Source organism: Thalia democratica, chromosome 6 (genome assembly GCF_965202585.1).
Source record: "Thalia democratica chromosome 6, ktThaDemo2.hap1.1, whole genome shotgun sequence".
Taxonomy (NCBI): domain Eukaryota; kingdom Metazoa; phylum Chordata; class Thaliacea; order Salpida; family Salpidae; genus Thalia; species Thalia democratica.
The window spans coordinates 34,817,233-34,837,088 of NC_139170.1; the positions used below are offsets into that span (position 1 = coordinate 34,817,233).

General features: G+C 28.1%; 6 non-coding genes across 6 annotated transcripts; 3 read left to right on the forward strand and 3 right to left on the reverse strand.

Annotated features, from left to right (window-relative positions):
- Window positions 1-4,329: 4,329 nt before the first annotated feature.
- On the reverse strand, window positions 4,330-4,415 carry Trnay-gua (transfer RNA tyrosine (anticodon GUA)). The gene is given in 2 exon segments: window positions 4,330-4,365; window positions 4,379-4,415. It is a non-coding gene; the product is annotated as a tRNA-Tyr (tRNA).
- Window positions 4,416-8,463: 4,048 nt separating this feature from the next.
- Window positions 8,464-8,545, forward strand: Trnal-uag (transfer RNA leucine (anticodon UAG)). Its single transcript has one exon. It is a non-coding gene; the product is annotated as a tRNA-Leu (tRNA).
- Window positions 8,546-8,736: 191 nt separating this feature from the next.
- On the reverse strand, window positions 8,737-8,818 carry Trnas-gcu (transfer RNA serine (anticodon GCU)). Its single transcript has one exon. It is a non-coding gene; the product is annotated as a tRNA-Ser (tRNA).
- A 3,976-nt stretch (window positions 8,819-12,794) lies between these two features.
- Window positions 12,795-12,876, forward strand: Trnas-gcu (transfer RNA serine (anticodon GCU)). Its single transcript has one exon. It is a non-coding gene; the product is annotated as a tRNA-Ser (tRNA).
- Window positions 12,877-13,067: 191 nt separating this feature from the next.
- On the reverse strand, window positions 13,068-13,149 carry Trnal-uag (transfer RNA leucine (anticodon UAG)). The gene has a single exon. It is a non-coding gene; the product is annotated as a tRNA-Leu (tRNA).
- A 4,034-nt stretch (window positions 13,150-17,183) lies between these two features.
- On the forward strand, window positions 17,184-17,269 carry Trnay-gua (transfer RNA tyrosine (anticodon GUA)). The gene is given in 2 exon segments: window positions 17,184-17,220; window positions 17,234-17,269. It is a non-coding gene; the product is annotated as a tRNA-Tyr (tRNA).
- Window positions 17,270-19,856: the final 2,587 nt, after the last annotated feature.

Below are 19,856 nucleotides of genomic sequence, written 5' to 3' on the forward strand. Positions count from 1 at the left end.
ACTTTATGTCCATTTAGGTGCAGGAATGTACTTTACTTCAACCCAGGCATGTAGCTAGGTACACGTTTCTGCAAATCTACAGAAACTTATACTTTTGTTTCAATTCTTCAGCTTATAAAGGCCCTGCTTTCTTAGCTTTCAGTATCATTTTTAGTTTTGCATTTCTGAGAGATAATTTTGACATATAGTTTTGTAAAAACTGAACAAATTATATACATCTAAGTTGTATACATTTAGCTCATATGGTTTACTATCATTTCTAACTCGCTATCATTTCTAACCTGATCATTTCTAACCCGATCACTTCTAACCCGATCATTTCTAACCCGATCACTTCTAACCCGATCATTTCTAACCTGATCACTTCTAACCCGATCACTTCTAACCCGATCACTTCTAACCCGATCATTTCTAACCCGATCACTTCTAACCCGATCACTTCTAACCCGATCACTTGTAACCCGATCACTTCTAACCCGATCATTTCTAACCCGATCACTTCTAACCCGATCATTTCTAACCCGATCATTTCTAACCCGATCACTTCTAACCCGATCACTTCTAACCTGATCATTTCTAACCCGATCAATTCTAACCCGATCACTTCTAACCCGATCATTTCTAAACCGATCACTTCTAACCCGATCATTTCTAACAAGATCATTTCTAACCCAATCACTTCTAACTCAATTAAACCCGATCATTTCTAACCCGATCATTTCTAACCCGATCATATCTAACCCGATCATTTCTAACCCGATCGTTTCTAACCTGATCATATCTAAACCGAAATTTATTTAGCCGATCTGTATTAATATATTAATTTATTATTTTTTAAAGATAAGGATTTGTTTAAAAAAAATCTCAAGAATTTTTTTTTTTTTAAGTATAGTTTATTTTGTGTAAAATAAAACCTAATGTTCAGATAGCTTTTGTTAAAAATTAGTTGTTGATATTAATTAGTTCATTTATTGTTTTGACAATAAGGTTTAAAATTGGATTATTAATTAAGTGTACTTAATTAGTTTTAAAAAGCATTAGGAAAAGTATAAGTCTTTTGTATTCTAAAGATTGAATATTAAGTTTTGATAGTCGTCAATGTAAGAAATATAATGAGTATCGCAGCGGTTAAAGTCTATTATGTACTTTCTTTTGAAATGATTCTGTATTGTTAATATATATTTTTTCAAGTGTAGAAACCAGATTACCAATTTGCCTCCGAATTCAGGGAGAATTTATATGAAATACAACTTTTTTAAAATATTAATATCAGTGTTTATGAAAGTTTAAATAATACAGTTAATAAAATTTAGTAATTGTAATTATAATGGTGGTTTCATTTAAAACTAATATCATTAAACTCTAAGTTCTTTAAACGAAAATGTATACTGTTTAATACAAAGCCAAAAGTAGAGGTAGAAGGTTTTTCAAATATTCAGAACTTGTCATTTACTCGAACTTTAATTTAATTTTAATTCTTAAATCAACTGGTAAATTGTATATAAAGATTAACTGTAATTAATTATATTTAGTTATAATAAACTTAACTATGAAAGTTTAGTGTCGAAAACTTATTATTACGCATTTTTACTTTTTCTTTTGAAATAAAATTTATGTAGGGCAAAATAAATTTACATTTTTTATAAAAATTTAAAAGTTTTCAAAATTTAAACTTGCAAAAAAACGATTATTCTCACGATTAATAGTAGATATTTCTAAAATAATTTTCTTGATATCTTTTGAAAGTTATTGTTCTACATGTTTTCAAAAACACAAAATCTTTATATTATTTAGCGATCATTATATTTGAAATGTAAGTATAAATTACTAGATTAAACTATATAACTTAAAAACTTATAACAAAATAATAAAACCAGTTTGTATTGTGAAACCTATTATATAGGTTTAAATTTTTAATAAAGAAAAAACTCATAATATTTATAGAAATTTAGAGGTGCAAAAAACCACCGAGAATAACGTCAATAGACTGCAAGCTGGCTTTACTGTAATAAATAAAAAATAAATATGTTTTGTGTAATAATCGTCTGGAAAAATATTTGATTAAAACAAACAAAGAACTTAATGGAATTTTTATAAAATTCTGCTCATAATTATACTTAATTCAACTATAATAAATTTATTATTCTATTTCAAAATGTTTTATTTTTAATACTTATTTTGTTTTTACTTACATTATTTCAACTGCTCATAATAAAGTAATTTTAAAGAAGTTTTTGTCAATTAAAGTACTAATTTAAGTCGCAATTAAAACATAGGCGAGACTTAATTACCCTCGAACTTGTTATACAAATAAACTTGTATTTTTAACTGTTAGTGTTAAAAATTTTTGTTTTGCTCTAAAACTAAGTAGGAATTTTTAATGATGTTAAATCCCGACGGTCGATCGACATAACAACTTTTGCGGTTTAGTTATATGACATAACTGTTTTAATAGCTAGTTTCTATTAAAAACCATGTTTTTCCACTTAACATAATAAAGGATTTTATCTTCTCCTAATGTTTCTTTGAATTCCATTATCTTATTAGGCCTATGCAAGTTGCATAACAATTTATATAAGTTATTAAGATGAAACTTAAGACTACCCTACTAAAAAAGGTTAATACATTTGTAAGCAATAATAAAACATTTACGTAAGACTTTCAATGCAGTTTTTAAACCGTAATATGAAAATTTTTGTATCTGAATATTACAATTGTAAAATTTGACTCTTTAAAATTTGCTTATGTTAAAACTATTTTAGTCACGTTAATTACAATAAGATCCAACTAAGATATAATTATCACTGCTTATTTTAAAGTCCTACAAAGAAAAGTTCAAAATACTTAAAGGTAAACAATTTAGTAAATTGTATATGATTAACGAAAAACGTCTCTTAGAGTGTATTGAAAAAACAAAAAAATAATAATTGAAAAAAACTAAAAGTATGTGTAGGATAATGAGGTAATAAAAATATATTATGATTGTTAATGCTAAAATTAAAATTTATACTAAAAATATTTTTAAGTAAAACAATAAAATCATTATGTTTAAAGTAACTAAAAGTTTAATTTTTTTAATATTATTTAAATAACTTCATTAAGACTAGTTTGTTTTTGCATTAAATTTAGATTAAAAAATAAAAACGTAACATAAGTAAAATGGGTTAGAAATGATCGGGTTAGAAATGATCGGGTTTAATTGGGTTAGAAGTGATTGGGTTAGAGATGATCTTGTTAGAAATGATCGGGTTAGAAGTGATCGGGTTAGAAATGATCGGGTTAGAAATGATCTGGTTAGAAGTGATCGGGTTAGAAGTGATCAGGTTAGAAGTGATCGGGTTAGAAATGATCGGGTTAGAAATGATTGGGTTAGAAGTGATCGGGTTAGAAATGATCGGGTTAGAAGTGATCGGGTTAGAAGTGATCGGGTTAGAAGTGATCGGGTTAGAAAAGATCAGGTTAGAAGTGATCGGGTTAGAAATGATTGGGTTAGAAGTGATCGGGTCAGAAGTGATCGGGTTAGAAGTGATCGGGTTAGAAATGATCGGGTTAGAAATGTTCGGGTTAGAAGTAATCAGGTTAGAAGTGATCGGGTTAGAAATGATCGGGTTAGAAATGATAGCGGGTTAGAAATGATCGGCTCCCAGCTCATATAGGTTTAATTTATCAAAAAGCTATGCATTGTTAAATTGGTTTTAATAAAATCAATCATAAAACATAAAAATTGTTCAAAAATCAAAATCGTACGTCTTTATGTTACAAAAATTTGCTTAACTTAATGTTGTTTCTATTGATTTCGTTAAATGTTCGATTTTGAAAATTTTCACAAAATTCCGAAAGTTGTACAGTTAACATTATAACTGTTTTTGAGTTAAATTGGCATTTTCTTATACTTGTTTTCAATGACAGTTTTACGGGTTTACACAAGTGACAACACATAAATTGCCTTGTATACAGTTATCACTCATACTTCAACATTCCATTCATTTTTGAATTATTATAATAACTGCATACTTTCATATTAATTTCAATTATATCCGAGGTAGTTAAAATTGATGTGTTCCCGCTAGAACGTTACCACGCGTCATTTAGATACTTAGGTTTTTTACAGATTCGTAACTTTTTTGACCTAGCTACGTCCCTGCTACAGCCCAATCATGTAAGATGCTAAAAATAAAACTTTTTGAGTTTGTTGCTTCTTTTAGATAAGGATTTGATCTTTCATAAACAAATAACAACTTTTTATCCTTATAGATGAATTAAAGATTTATCTAAGAATTTATGCCTTAAATATCAGAACTGACCTAAAACGTAATCGTCAAAAAAAAATCCTTCGAGCCGGGGTCGAACCAGCGACCTATGGATTACTTACTACACGCTACAGTCCACCGCTCTACCAACTGAGCTATCGAAGGCTACGCTTGCTTCAGTTTTATTGCATTTATAAAATCATGTCTCAATTCCATTTAGCTTATGTGTACGTACAAGTTAAGTACTTTTTTGTTGTTTTTTATGCAATTTTATGTTTTTAATTTAGTATGTGCATGTATAGGGAAAGGGTCACTTTTGCACGAGCGTCACTTTTGCACGAGGGGACACTTTTGCACGGCCACTCTTTTGCACGAGCGTCACTTTAGCACGAGGGGACACTTTTGCACGGCGTCACTTTTGCACGCAGGGTAACTTTTGCACCTTTTGCACGGAGGGTCACTTTTGCACGAGGGGACACTTTTGCACGGCGTCACTTTTGCACCTTTTGCACGGAGGGTCACTTTTGCACCAGGTGACACTTTTGCACGGCGACATTTTTTTTTTTATAATTTATATTTTTTACTTAAATAATGCTCGGTTTTAAACTTAAGTTGTTTTGAATACATAAAATGTGGTAGTTGTTTTATGAAAATTTAATGCAAAGACTTTGTTTGAAGTTTTACGTAGAAAAATATAATAAGGTACCACAGTTCATTAATTTATATTTTTTAGCTTATATTAAATGAACTAGATGAATTCACATTTTTAATTTTAAATAAAAACAGTTTTGAATATATTAAATGAAAATAGTCCGAATTTTGTTACTTTTCAAACAGGAAAATAAACTAAATTTAGTAAGGCTTTAGAACGTTTGAGTATTATTTTTTACTTGTTTTCTCTTAATGTTATAATTAGCATTATATAGTTGTTGAACAAATATTTTAAATTTATTTTGATTTAAAACAATAGTTAAATTAAAAAGAAAGATTTAGTTAGTTTTTGAAGTTTAAAGGTATTTTAGATTTTACTTGTTGTTTATTTTTATTTTTTAACTTAGCGTGAGAATAAAAAAAGCAATAAAATAGCGCATTTTTCATGGTTTAAACTTAGTTTATTTCATAACAATAATGTTGCATGATCATGATAAGCCAATGAGAGAGTAACATTTGGAAGTTTGAACTTATGTTCATCAAAAATATCATAAGATGCTTACACCAGCATTCCATGATCATGAAATAAGCCGATGAGAGCCTAACGATAATGTCCTTGGAGCGTTAGGTTTTTATTTTTGTTGTTAGTCAATGCATTTAATTACTTGATGTTGATCGTTCTACATCAAGTGTAAATCGATATAAGTTTGTGGTTAAAATTTTGCTTTTTATGTTAATCTATAAATTTTATATCAAATAATGATTTTATATTTGTTATAATAAATAAACTATATGTGTTATTTTATCTTTTATTTATGTGTCTTCCAGTTTAAGAGGTCTAGGTTTTGATGCCTAGGTTCATCATATGAAAAATAAACTTGTAACCATATAGTAAATTATATAAAAAGGCATAGTTGTTTATTAGTATATTAAAATTCAAAATAAACTAGAACAACTTACTTACATTTAAGTATTTTTTATCCTAGTTTATATATAAATTAACTTTATTGTCCCTGGTAGGAATCTTTTATAAATAATCTTATTTTATCTATTATTATTTGTTTCTAACAGTAACTTTTACTGTTTAAGATTTCAGACCTTTCATTTTTTGTCTTTAGTAAAGGTATATTATAACATTTTAGTTTTCAGTTTCTTTTTTCTGTTACAGACTTGGTAGTAGCTAAAAAACTATTAATCGGCCTGCATGCAAAATTGATTTTTCGTGCGAAAAAGTTATCGAGCCAAAATGTCGCTGTGCAAAAATTTCATCATAAAAATGTGACATTGTGAAACAATGCAGCCGTAAAAAATTTTCATCGTGAAAAAATTTCGCCGTGCAAAAGTGTCACCTCGTGCAAAAGTGACCCTCCGTGCAAAAGTGACGCCGTGCAAAAGTGTCCCCTCGTGCAAAAGTGACCCTCCGTGCATAAGTGTCGCCGTGCAAAAGTGTCCCCTCGTGCAAAAGTGACGCTCGTGCATAAGTGTCGCCGTGCAAAAGTGTCCCCTCGTGCAAAAGTGACCCTGCGTGCAAAAGTGACGCCGTGCAAAAGTGTCCCCTCGTGCAAAAGTGACGCTCGTGCAAAAGAGTGGCCGTGCAAAAGTGTCCTCTCGTGCAAAAGTGACACCCACCCTCATGTATAACATTTAGTTACTTATTTTTTGTCGGGTTTATAACACGATAGAAATATAAAATAGAATAAAACAGTAATTACTAAATTTTTTTTGTCTTATAAAACTTAGTAAACTTTTTAAGCTAATAAATTATATTTAACCTTTTTATTGCTGTTTCAAACAGTTTTGAGTGAATCGTTTTGATAAAACTTAACAAAAAAGTCTAAGTTTCTTAAGAAAGGCGTTGTATAAACAACTATTTTGTATTCATTCCTCCATATCAAACTATTTTGACAAAAATATTATTTAGCTTTGTTACTTGTTAGTGGGTAATAAATAATTCTTTCAATGAAAGTTTCTTTTTTTAGTTTTTATTGTCATACGATTTTTTTGACGATAAATAAAATTATAATCTAATGATTGGCTTCAAAAAAATTGTAAACGAAATTTATACATCTTTAATTATTTAAAGAGTAGTTTAAATGTTAGTTGATTTAAATAGTTTCTTTTTATTTATTTCACTTTAACAGCTTATAAAACTTTATTTCAGTTAACTAGCTTGATATGTATAAATCTGTACATAAGGTCTTACATAAATTAAATATTAAGTTAACTCACTAGCTTTTAAAAAACATAGATAACTTTTAAGTTGCAAAAAAAGTATTTTTGGTTTAAAATATTGTAAAAAGCTTTTTTTTCTGTACAAATAAAGAAATAATGGGTTTTAGATTGTAATAGTAAATTAATAATTTTATCTATTATCATAACTTGTTTACTAGTAGCATTTACTATGCTTATTTAAAAACTGCTAAGTAACATAGCAACTAAAAAAGAAATATTTCAGATAAATAATCATCAGTGTAATGCTTATTAAGATTTTAAGATCTTAAATTCAATTAATAATAAACATATTTTAGTAAAAGAAACACAAGTCAACTATAATATTTTTGTTATATCTCATTAAACAGTTCATTAAATAAAGTTAAACAATATTATTTTTTAGTTTTGACTTTAATTTTTAAAGTTTTATAGCCAATACCTTAAAGTATTTGATTGTCAGGGCAGTAAATTCAAAACTTTTTAAAAGTTTTTACCGGGTAGGTGTCAAATATGCATGTAGGGAAACTTTTGCACGAAGACACTTTTGAACGGCATCAATTTTGCACGAGAGTTTACTTTTGCACAGAGACACTTTTGCACGAGCTAAAAATATTCTTAATTTATTTTTAATGTTGTTAATTTTGTTTTACTATCACTGTTGCCCCTAACCCTTAACATCGGTAGGTAATTTTTTTAAATATTTTCTTTTTTTGAAAGTTTAATTTAAATGATTTATAGTGCAAAAGTTTCTTTTCGTGCAAAATTGTTTTTGTGCAAAACTGTCCTTTCGTGCATTTTTGACTTAGAACATAACTATTTATATAAACATTTTTTTCTTAATATTAAAAAATAAAAATAATAAATATTTTAATCTAATTACTCAAGCTTTCTGAATAAAAATATTAAGTTTTAAATATTTTAATCACATTTGTAGAATAAATATGAACTAGTTGATTTAATGATGTGTGAATAAATGTTTAAGAGCAAAAAACTATTTATTTTATATTAATAAACTAAATAACACTTGACTAAAACGCATTGAAAATAAGCAAAACTGAAATCTATGTTTAAGTAATTTTTTAACCGATATGTTTTAAAACTTGAATGTTCTAGATTCTAGAACCAAATTGTTATTTTACTTAAAATTTAGCCTTAACCTAAAGTTTATCGTTTAAGGTATTTTATAGGTTATAGTTTAATATTGACAGATATTATGTTTTTTAAGCAATAATTAACATGAGTTATCAAAAAAGTCACTGGATTTCACTAAAGCCATAAAGATGTTTTGCTTCGTGACGTAATAATGATTAAAAATTAATTTATATATTTAATTTGTAGCATGTCAACGTGTGGTAGAGTGGCCGAGTGGTCTAAGGCGCTGGATTTAGGCTCCAGTCATTTCGATGGCGCGGGTTCGAATCCCGTCTCTGCCAGTACTTTTAATTTTATGTTTTTTGTAAGCAAAAGCTTCTTCTATTAAAAGTGTTTTAAAGATTAATTTAATAAAAATAAAAGCTATGTTTAACAATGCTTATATTTATCAATTACAATTAGTTTGTCACATTTCATCAGTCAAGAAGTAAACGACGATTTGAACAATTAAAAAAAATATCGAAAAAGAGACCGACGGAGATGGGATTCGAACCCACGCGTGCAGAGCACAATGGATTAGCAGTCCATCGCCTTAACCACTCGGCCACCCCGTCTCGTAGCTAATATTGTTTCTAGGCAATATAAATGTAGTAGCTAGAGAAAACGTAACAACTGAGTATGTAGTTTATTGCACGGTTTGTAACTTGTACCTCAGTAATATTACATTAAACTTTGCGTTTCAGTATTTTTTAAATGCTTAATCCTCTATTTCTTTACTTTAAAGTTTAATCAATCTTTTAATCGTGACGTCATTCTCCGCACGCTAGTTAAATCTATAACACGAAAAACCTTTTGCGGCTGTAGCTCAGACATTGAAGTTTGATAAAGTCGAAAACAAATAAACACTAGACAAGTGTTGAAGAGCTAATTGAAAGTTTGAACTTTATGCACGGCTCGCCCCTTTTAATCAAGAATGTTTCTAAGTCACAGTCTAATTGAAACATCTTACTTTTGACTATCCTTTTAATCCTCAAATTTATATACATACCCTGTTTCAGAGAGTTACACGTGTATAGATTTCTTTATTGCAAAAAACTGAAAAAATTCAATTTTGTGTTTATTATGTCTTACTTGTCAATGTGTAGTCAACGTAGTCGAAAAATCAGTTTTGTGAGCTAAGTTGTGGATAAAGACAAAATAATTAGTAACATTTGAAGTAAACCGAGGTAAAATCTTGAAGATTGATAAGCGAGTGCAAATTGTGTCAATGAAACGTCCGAACAACTTCAACTACTTCTATGACGTAATATCAGTAGATTTATAAACGCTAAAAGCTACTTTAAATTGTGTAGCTCAGATGGTACAGCGCGCGCATAGCATATGCGTGATGCCGGAATCAAATCTCCAATTTTATTTTGTATAGAAATGTATACCTCTTCTCGTTTTGAAACTAAACACTACATAAATTAATGCTACAACTTTTGTCATATTCTAAACTTTTATTCTTTTTTTTTTTGAAAGTTTTGTTGTGTAAAAGTAAGTTAGTTTATTTTGTTAAGCAAAGAAAGACAAAGTACTTATACTTGTTTCAATAATTATTTTAAGTAATAAGTTATACGAAAACAAATTTCACAGATATATTTTTAATATGTTATTTTAGCTGTGAACCCAAACAGCATGTAAGTTTCTACTGTTTTTTTTTTATTACTAAAACTAAACAACTTATTGTTTGGAAAGACATTTTTAATTATAGTATAGCTTTAGCAAGATCAGTTAGAAAGCTTTTCTAATTATAATTACCGGCCAAAAATTTGTATTAGTAAAGTTTAGTTTATAACCGTGCCGTTGATAAACACAATTACAATAAACTTTAAGTTTTGGATGAGCTCTTAAACAAATATCAAAACTTTTAAAGTTATATAATCTATGAATAAGTTTATAATCAAACATTTGAAACTTTGTTTATTAAGACTTAATCAATACATTTTTCAATAAAAATAAAATGCAATCGTAGTGGTTTTAAAAGAGCAATTAAAACATCAAAAAATAAAAAGGCGTACTTTTGTTTCGCTATCATATTTTTACTGTAACTGCTATTTTTCTGCTGTTGTTTCTGATGTTTTTTTTCTAAGTGTTTACCTTGTTATCCTGTAAAAGCAAAAGCTTACTTATAAGCTATATTAGCTTTTCTTTTCTGCAGTTGGAGATTACTAAACTGATAGTTTTCGTTTAATATTTTTTGTTAAAGCCTTTGGTTGTAGTTTGATCTTCTATCTACAGCGTGCTTAGAAACTTGAACTGTTTTACCATTAGGACCTGTCACGTTTGCGGCGTCTAACATAATATTTTTACTATTATGTACAGAAATATCGAAGTATATATGGAAGCTTAAAAATAAGAATATTGGATACAAAATTGATTTGGAAATTATCCACCATATTGGCAAAGCGAAAAACCTACAAAGCATTTGCAGTACTTGCATATTAGAAAAGGTCGCGATCGCTAAAGCAGACAGAGGGGATAATCTAAACAAACGGTACGAACTCTTTTATTCCTGCCCGCACTTCCGAAAACTCCACTTCAAAACTTAAATTACTAGTAATACAGGTTTTGTGCATGCTTTTTAATTATTGTAACTATAATTTTCTTAAAGTTAAAAGTTTTTTTTTCTAATTTATTCAAGTAAAATTTTCAAATTTTTTTAACTATTACAAGCACAAAATTACTTAAATTTACAATATTTAAGTCACAATAAAATTTAGCTTGATTAAAATTCATCTTAACTTAAGCCCACTTATTACAGTAGACTACCGCTTAAGTACGCACTTTTTTGGTATGCACCACGCCTTAAGTACGCACTACTTTACTTTGGGTAGTTTTGAAGCTTAAATTTGTAAAAAAAAACAAAATTGCTGTCTAAGCCTATGACAAATTCATTTTTTTTATGTTCTAAAATATGAAAATAATCATACTCACAAAAACATCTAATACAACCAAAGCGTCACAAACAACCAAAAAAATAGTTCAAAATTTATATTCAAAAAATATAAGTAAGCTTTTGCTTTTACAGGATAACAAGGTAAACACTTAGAAAAAAAAACATCAGAAACAACAGCAGAAAAATAGCAGTTACAGTAAAAATATGATAGCGAAACAAAAGTACGCCTATTTATTTTTTGATGTTTTAATTGCTCTTTTAAAACCACTACGATTGCATTTTTTTTTTATTGAAAAATGTATTGATTAAGTCTTAATAAACAAAGTTTCAAATGTTTGAAAATAAACTTATTCATAGATTATATAACTTTAAAAGTTTTGATATTTGTTTAAGAGCTCATCCAAAACTTAAAGTTTATTGTAATTGTGTTTATCAACGGCACTGTTATAAACTAAACTTTACTAATACAAATTTTTGGCCGGTAATTATAATTAGAAAAACTTTCTAACTGATCTTGCTAAAGCTATACTATAATTAAAAATGTCTTTCCAAACAATAAGTTGTTTAGTTTTAGTAATAAAAAAAAAAAACAGTAGAAACTTACATGCTGTTAGGGTTTACAGCTAAAATAACATATTAAAAATATATCTGTGAAATTTGTTTTCGTATAACTTATTACTTAAAATAATTATTGAAACAAGTATAAGTACTTTGTCTTTCTTTGCTTAACAAAATAAACTAACTTACTTTTACACAACAAAACTTTCAAAAAAAAAAAGAATAAAAGTTTAGAATATGACAAAAGTTGTAGCATTAATTTATGTAGTGTTTAGTTTCAAAACGAGAAGAGGTATACATTTCTATACAAAATAAAATTGGAGGTTTGATTCCGGCATCACGCATATGCTATGCGCGCGCTGTACCATCTGAGCTACACAATTTAAAGTAGCTTTTAGCGTTTATAAATCTACTGATATTACGTCATAGAAGTAGTTGAAGTTGTTCGGACGTTTCATTGACACAATTTGCACTCGCTTATCAATCTTCAAGATTTTACCTCGGTTTACTTCAAATGTTACTAATTATTTTGTCTTTATCCACAACTTAGCTCACAAAACTGATTTTTCGACTACGTTGACTACACATTGACAAGTAAGACATAATAAACACAAAATTGAATTTTTTCAGTTTTTTGCAATAAAGAAATCTATACACGTGTAACTCTCTGAAACAGGGTATATATATAAATTTGAGGATTAAAAGGATAGTCAAAAGTAAGATGTTTCAATTAGACTGTGACTTAGAAACATTCTTGATTAAAAGGGTTCAAACTTTCAATTAGCTCTTCAACACTTGTCTAGTGTTTATTTGTTTTCGACTTTATCAAACTTCAATGTCTGAGCTACAGCCGCAAAAGGTTTTTCGTGTTATAGATTTAACTAGCGTGCGGAGAATGACGTCACGATTAAAAGATTGATTAAACTTTAAAGTAAAGAAATAGAGGATTAAGCATTTAAAAAATACTGAAACGCAAAGTTTAATGTAATATTACTGAGGTACAAGTTACAAACCGTGCAATAAACTACATACTCAGTTGTTACGTTTTCTCTAGCTACTACATTTATATTGCCTAGAAACAATATTAGCTACGAGACGGGGTGGCCGAGTGGTTAAGGCGATGGACTGCTAATCCATTGTGCTCTGCACGCGTGGGTTCGAATCCCATCTCCGTCGGTCTCTTTTTCGATATTTTTTTTAATTGTTCAAATCGTCGTTTACTTCTTGACTGATGAAATGTGACAAACTAATTGTAATTGATAAATATAAGCATTGTTAAACATAGCTTTTATTTTTATTAAATTAATCTTTAAAACACTTTTAATAGAAGAAGCTTTTGCTTACAAAAAACATAAAATTAAAAGTACTGGCAGAGACGGGATTCGAACCCGCGCCATCGAAATGACTGGAGCCTAAATCCAGCGCCTTAGACCACTCGGCCACTCTACCACACGTTGACATGCTACAAATTAAATATATAAATTAATTTTTAATCATTATTACGTCACGAAGCAAAACATCTTTATGGCTTTAGTGAAATCCAGTGACTTTTTTGATAACTCATGTTAATTATTGCTTAAAAAACATAATATCTGTCAATATTAAACTATAACCTATAAAATACCTTAAACGATAAACTTTAGGTTAAGGCTAAATTTTAAGTAAAATAACAATTTGGTTCTAGAATCTAGAACATTCAAGTTTTAAAACATATCGGTTAAAAAATTACTTAAACATAGATTTCAGTTTTGCTTATTTTCAATGCGTTTTAGTCAAGTGTTATTTAGTTTATTAATATAAAATAAATAGTTTTTTGCTCTTAAACATTTATTCACACATCATTAAATCAACTAGTTCATATTTATTCTACAAATGTGATTAAAATATTTAAAACTTAATATTTTTATTCAGAAAGCTTGAGTAATTAGATTAAAATATTTATTATTTTTATTTTTTAATATTAAGAAAAAAATGTTTATATAAATAGTTATGTTCTAAGTCAAAAATGCACGAAAGGACAGTTTTGCACAAAAACAATTTTGCACGAAAAGAAACTTTTGCACTATAAATCATTTAAATTAAACTTTCAAAAAAAGAAAATATTTAAAAAAATTACCTACCGATGTTAAGGGTTAGGGGCAACAGTGATAGTAAAACAAAATTAACAACATTAAAAATAAATTAAGAATATTTTTAGCACGTGCAAAAGTGTCTCTGTGCAAAAGTAAACTCTCGTGCAAAATTGATGCCGTTCAAAAGTGTCTTCGTGCAAAAGTTTCCCTACATGCATATTTGACACCTACCCGGTAAAAACTTTTAAAAAGTTTTGAATTTACTGCCCTGACAATCAAATACTTTAAGGTTTTGGCTATAAAACTTTAAAAATTAAAGTCAAAACTAAAAAATAATATTGTTTAACTTTATTTAATGAACTGTTTAATGAGATATAACAAAAATATTATAGTTGACTTGTGTTTCTTTTACTAAAATATGTTTATTATTAATTGAATTTAAGATCTTAAAATCTTAATAAGCATTACACTGATGATTATTTATCTGAAATATTTCTTTTTTAGTTGCTATGTTACTTAGCAGTTTTTAAATAAGCATAGTAAATGCTACTAGTAAACAAGTTATGATAATAGATAAAATTATTAATTTACTATTACAATCTAAAACCCATTATTTCTTTATTTGTACAGAAAAAAAAGCTTTTTACAATATTTTAAACCAAAAATACTTTTTTTGCAACTTAAAAGTTATCTATGTTTTTTAAAAGCTAGTGAGTTAACTTAATATTTAATTTATGTAAGACCTTATGTACAGATTTTTACATATCAAGCTAGTTAACTGAAATAAAGTTTTATAAGCTGTTAAAGTGAAATAAATAAAAAGAAACTATTTAAATCAACTAACATTTAAACTACTCTTTAAATAATTAAAGATGTATAAATTTTGTTTACAATTTTTTTGAAGCCAATCATTAGATTATAATTTTATTTATCGTCAAAAAAATCGTATGACAATAAAAACTAAAAAAAGAAACTTTCATTGAAAGAATTATTTATTACCCACTAACAAGTAACAAAGCTAAATAATATTTTTGTCAAAATAGTTTGATATGGAGGAATGAATACAAAATAGTTGTTTATACAACGCCTTTCTTAAGAAACTTAGACTTTTTTGTTAAGTTTTATCAAAACGATTCACTCAAAACTGTTTGAAACAGCAATAAAAAGGTTAAATATAATTTATTAGCTTAAAAAGTTTACTAAGTTTTATAAGACAAAAAAAATTTAGTAATTACTGTTTTATTCTATTTTATATTTCTATCGTGTTATAAACCCGACAAAAAATAAGTAACTAAATGTTATACATGCGGGTGGGTGTCACTTTTGCACGAGAGGACACTTTTGCACGGCCACTCTTTTGCACGAGCGTCACTTTTGCACGAGGGGACACTTTTGCACGGCGTCACTTTTGCACGCAGGGTCACTTTTGCACGAGGGGACACTTTTGCACGGCGACACTTATGCACGAGCGTCACTTTTGCACGAGGGGACACTTTTGCACGGCGTCACTTTTGCACGGAGGGTCACTTTTGCACGAGGTGACACTTTTGCACGGCGAAATTTTTTCACGATGAAAATTTTTTACGGCTGCATTGTTTCACAATGTCACATTTTTATGATGAAATTTTTGCACAGCGACATTTTGGCTCGATAACTTTTTCGCACGAAAAATCAATTTTGCATGCAGGCCGATTAAAAGTTTTTTAGCTACTACCAAGTCTGTAACAGAAAAAAGAAACTGAAAACTAAAATGTTATAATATACCTTTACTAAAGACAAAAAATGAAAGGTCTGAAATCTTAAACAGTAAAAGTTACTGTTAGAAACAAATAATAATAGATAAAATAAGATTATTTATAAAAGATTCCTACCAGGGACAATAAAGTTAATTTATATATAAACTAGGATAAAAAATACTTAAATGTAAGTAAGTTGTTCTAGTTTATTTTGAATTTTAATATACTAATAAACAACTATGCCTTTTTATATAATTTACTATATGGTTACAAGTTTATTTTTCATATGATGAACCTAGGCATCAAAACCTAGACCTCTTAAACTGGAAGACACATAAATAAAAGATAAAATAACACATATAGTTTATTTATTATAACAAATATAAAATCATTATTTGATATAAAATTTATAGATTAACATAAAAAGCAAAATTTTAACCACAAACTTATATCGATTTACACTTGATGTAGAACGATCAACATCAAGTAATTAAATGCATTGACTAACAACAAAAATAAAAACCTAACGCTCCAAGGACATTATCGTTAGGCTATCATCGGCTTATTTCATGATCATGGAATGCTGGTGTAAGCATCTTATGATATTTTTGATGAACATAAGTTCAAACTTCCAAATGTTACTCTCTCATTGGCTTATCATGATCATGCAACATTATTGTTATGAAATAAACTAAGTTTAAACCATGAAAAATGCGCTATTTTATTGCTTTTTTTATTCTCACGCTAAGTTAAAAAATAAAAATAAACAACAAGTAAAATCTAAAATACCTTTAAACTTCAAAAACTAACTAAATCTTTCTTTTTAATTTAACTATTGTTTTAAATCAAAATAAATTTAAAATATTTGTTCAACAACTATATAATGCTAATTATAACATTAAGAGAAAACAAGTAAAAAATAATACTCAAACGTTCTAAAGCCTTACTAAATTTAGTTTATTTTCCTGTTTGAAAAGTAACAAAATTCGGACTATTTTCATTTAATATATTCAAAACTGTTTTTATTTAAAATTAAAAATGTGAATTCATCTAGTTCATTTAATATAAGCTAAAAAATATAAATTAATGAACTGTGGTACCTTATTATATTTTTCTACGTAAAACTTCAAACAAAGTCTTTGCATTAAATTTTCATAAAACAACTACCACATTTTATGTATTCAAAACAACTTAAGTCTAAAACCGAGCATTATTTAAGTAAAAAAAATAAATTATAAAAAAAAAAATGTCGCCGTGCAAAAGTGTCACCTGGTGCAAAAGTGACCCTCCGTGCAAAAGTGACGCCGTGCAAAAGTGACGCCGTGCAAAAGTGTCCCCTCGTGAAAAAGTGACCCTCCGTGCAAAAGGTGCAAAAGTGACCCTGCGTGCAAAAGTGACGCCGTGCAAAAGTGTCCCCTCGTGCTAAAGTGACGCTCGTGCAAAAGAGTCGCCGTGCAAAACCCCTCGTGCAAAAGTGACCCTCGTGCAAAAGTGTCCTCTCGTGCAAAAGTGACGCTCGTGCAAAAGTGACCCTTTCCCTATACATGCACATACTAAATTAAAAATATAAAATTGCATAAAAAACAACAAAAAAGTACTTAACTTGTACGTACACATAAGCTAAATGGAATTGAGACATGATTTTATAAATGCAATAAAACTGAAGCAAGCGTAGCCTTCGATAGCTCAGTTGGTAGAGCGGTGGACTGTAGCGTGTAGTAAGTAATCCATAGGTCGCTGGTTCGACCCCGGCTCGAAGGATTTTTTTTTGACGATTACGTTTTAGGTCAGTTCTGATATTTAAGGCATAAATTCTTAGATAAATCTTTAATTCATCTATAAGGATAAAAAGTTGTTATTTGTTTATGAAAGATCAAATCCTTATCTCAAAGAAGCAACAAACTCAAAAAGTTTTATTTTTAGCATCTTACATGATTGGGCTGTAGCAGGGACGTAGCTAGGTCAAAAAAGTGATCGGGTTAGAAGTGATCGGGTTAGAAATGATCGGGTTAGAAATGATCGGCTTCCCATCTAGGGAGCCGATCACTTTTAACCCGATCATTTCTAACCCGATCACTTCTAACCCGATTACTTCTAACCCGATCACTTCTAACCCGATCACTTCTAACCCAATCACTTCTAACCCGATCACTTCTAACCTGATCTTTTCTAACCCGATCACTTCTAACCCGATCACTTCTAACCCGATCACTTCTAACCCGATCATTTCTAACCCGATCACTTCTAACCCAATCATTTCTAACCCGATCATTTCTAACCCGATCACTTCTAACCTGATCACTTCTAACCCGATCACTTCTAACCAGATCATTTCTAACCCGATCATTTCTAACCCGATCACTTCTAACCCGATCATTTCTAACAAGATCATTTCTAACCCAATCACTTCTAACCCAATTAAACCCGATCATTTCTAACCCGATCATTTCTAACCCATTTTACTTATGTTACGTTTTTATTTTTTAATCTAAATTTAATGCAAAAACAAACTAGTCTTAATGAAGTTATTTAAATAATATTAAAAAAATTAAACTTTTAGTTACTTTAAACATAATGATTTTATTGTTTTACTTAAAAATATTTTTAGTATAAATTTTAATTTTAGCATTAACAATCATAATATATTTTTATTACCTCATTATCCTACACATACTTTTAGTTTTTTTCAATTATTATTTTTTTGTTTTTTCAATACACTTTAAGAGACATTTTTCGTTAATCATATACAATTTACTAAATTGTTTACCTTTAAGTATTTTGAACTTTTCTTTGTAGGACTTTAAAATAAGCAGTGATAATTATATCTTAGTTGGATCTTATTGTAATTAACGTGACTAAAATAGTTTTAACATAAGCAAATTTTAAAGAGTCAAATTTTACAATTGTAATATTCAGATACAAAAATTTTCATATTACGGTTTAAAAACTGCTATGAAAGTCTTACGTAAATGTTTTATTATTGCTTACTAATGTATTAACCTTTTTTAGTAGGGTAGTCTTAAGTTTCATCTTAATAACTTATATAAATTGTTATGCAACTTGCATAGGCCTAATAAGATAATGGAATTCAAAGAAACATTAGGAGAAGATAAAATCCTTTATTATGTTAAGTGGAAAAACATGGTTTTTAATAGAAACTAGCTATTAAAACAGTTATGTCATATAACTAAACCGCAAAAGTTGTTATGTCGATCGACCGTCGGGATTTAACATCATTAAAAATTCCTACTTAGTTTTAGAGCAAAACAAAAATTTTTAACACTAACAGTTAAAAATACAAGTTTATTTGTATAACAAGTTCGAGGGTAATTAAGTCTCGCCTATGTTTTAATTGCGACTTAAATTAGTACTTTAATTGACAAAAACTTCTTTAAAATTACTTTATTATGAGCAGTTGAAATAATGTAAGTAAAAACAAAATAAGTATTAAAAATAAAACATTTTGAAATAGAATAATAAATTTATTATAGTTGAATTAAGTATAATTATGAGCAGAATTTTATAAAAATTCCATTAAGTTCTTTGTTTGTTTTAATCAAATATTTTTCCAGACGATTATTACACAAAACATATTTATTTTTTATTTATTACAGTAAAGCCAGCTTGCAGTCTATTGACGTTATTCTCGGTGGTTTTTTGCACCTCTAAATTTCTATAAATATTATGAGTTTTTTCTTTATTAAAAATTTAAACCTATATAATAGGTTTCACAATACAAACTGGTTTTATTATTTTGTTATAAGTTTTTAAGTTATATAGTTTAATCTAGTAATTTATACTTACATTTCAAATATAATGATCGCTAAATAATATAAAGATTTTGTGTTTTTGAAAACATGTAGAACAATAACTTTCAAAAGATATCAAGAAAATTATTTTAGAAATATCTACTATTAATCGTGAGAATAATCGTTTTTTTGCAAGTTTAAATTTTGAAAACTTTTAAATTTTTATAAAAAATGTAAATTTATTTTGCCCTACATAAATTTTATTTCAAAAGAAAAAGTAAAAATGCGTAATAATAAGTTTTCGACACTAAACTTTCATAGTTAAGTTTATTATAACTAAATATAATTAATTACAGTTAATCTTTATATACAATTTACTAGTTGATTTAAGAATTAAAATTAAATTAAAGTTCGAGTAAATGACAAGTTCTGAATATTTGAAAAACCTTCTACCTCTACTTTTGGCTTTGTATTAAACAGTATACATTTTCGTTTAAAGAACTTAGAGTTAAATGATATTAGTTTTAAATGAAACCACCATTATAATTACAATTACTAAATTTTATTAACTGTATTATTTAAACTTTCATAAACACTGA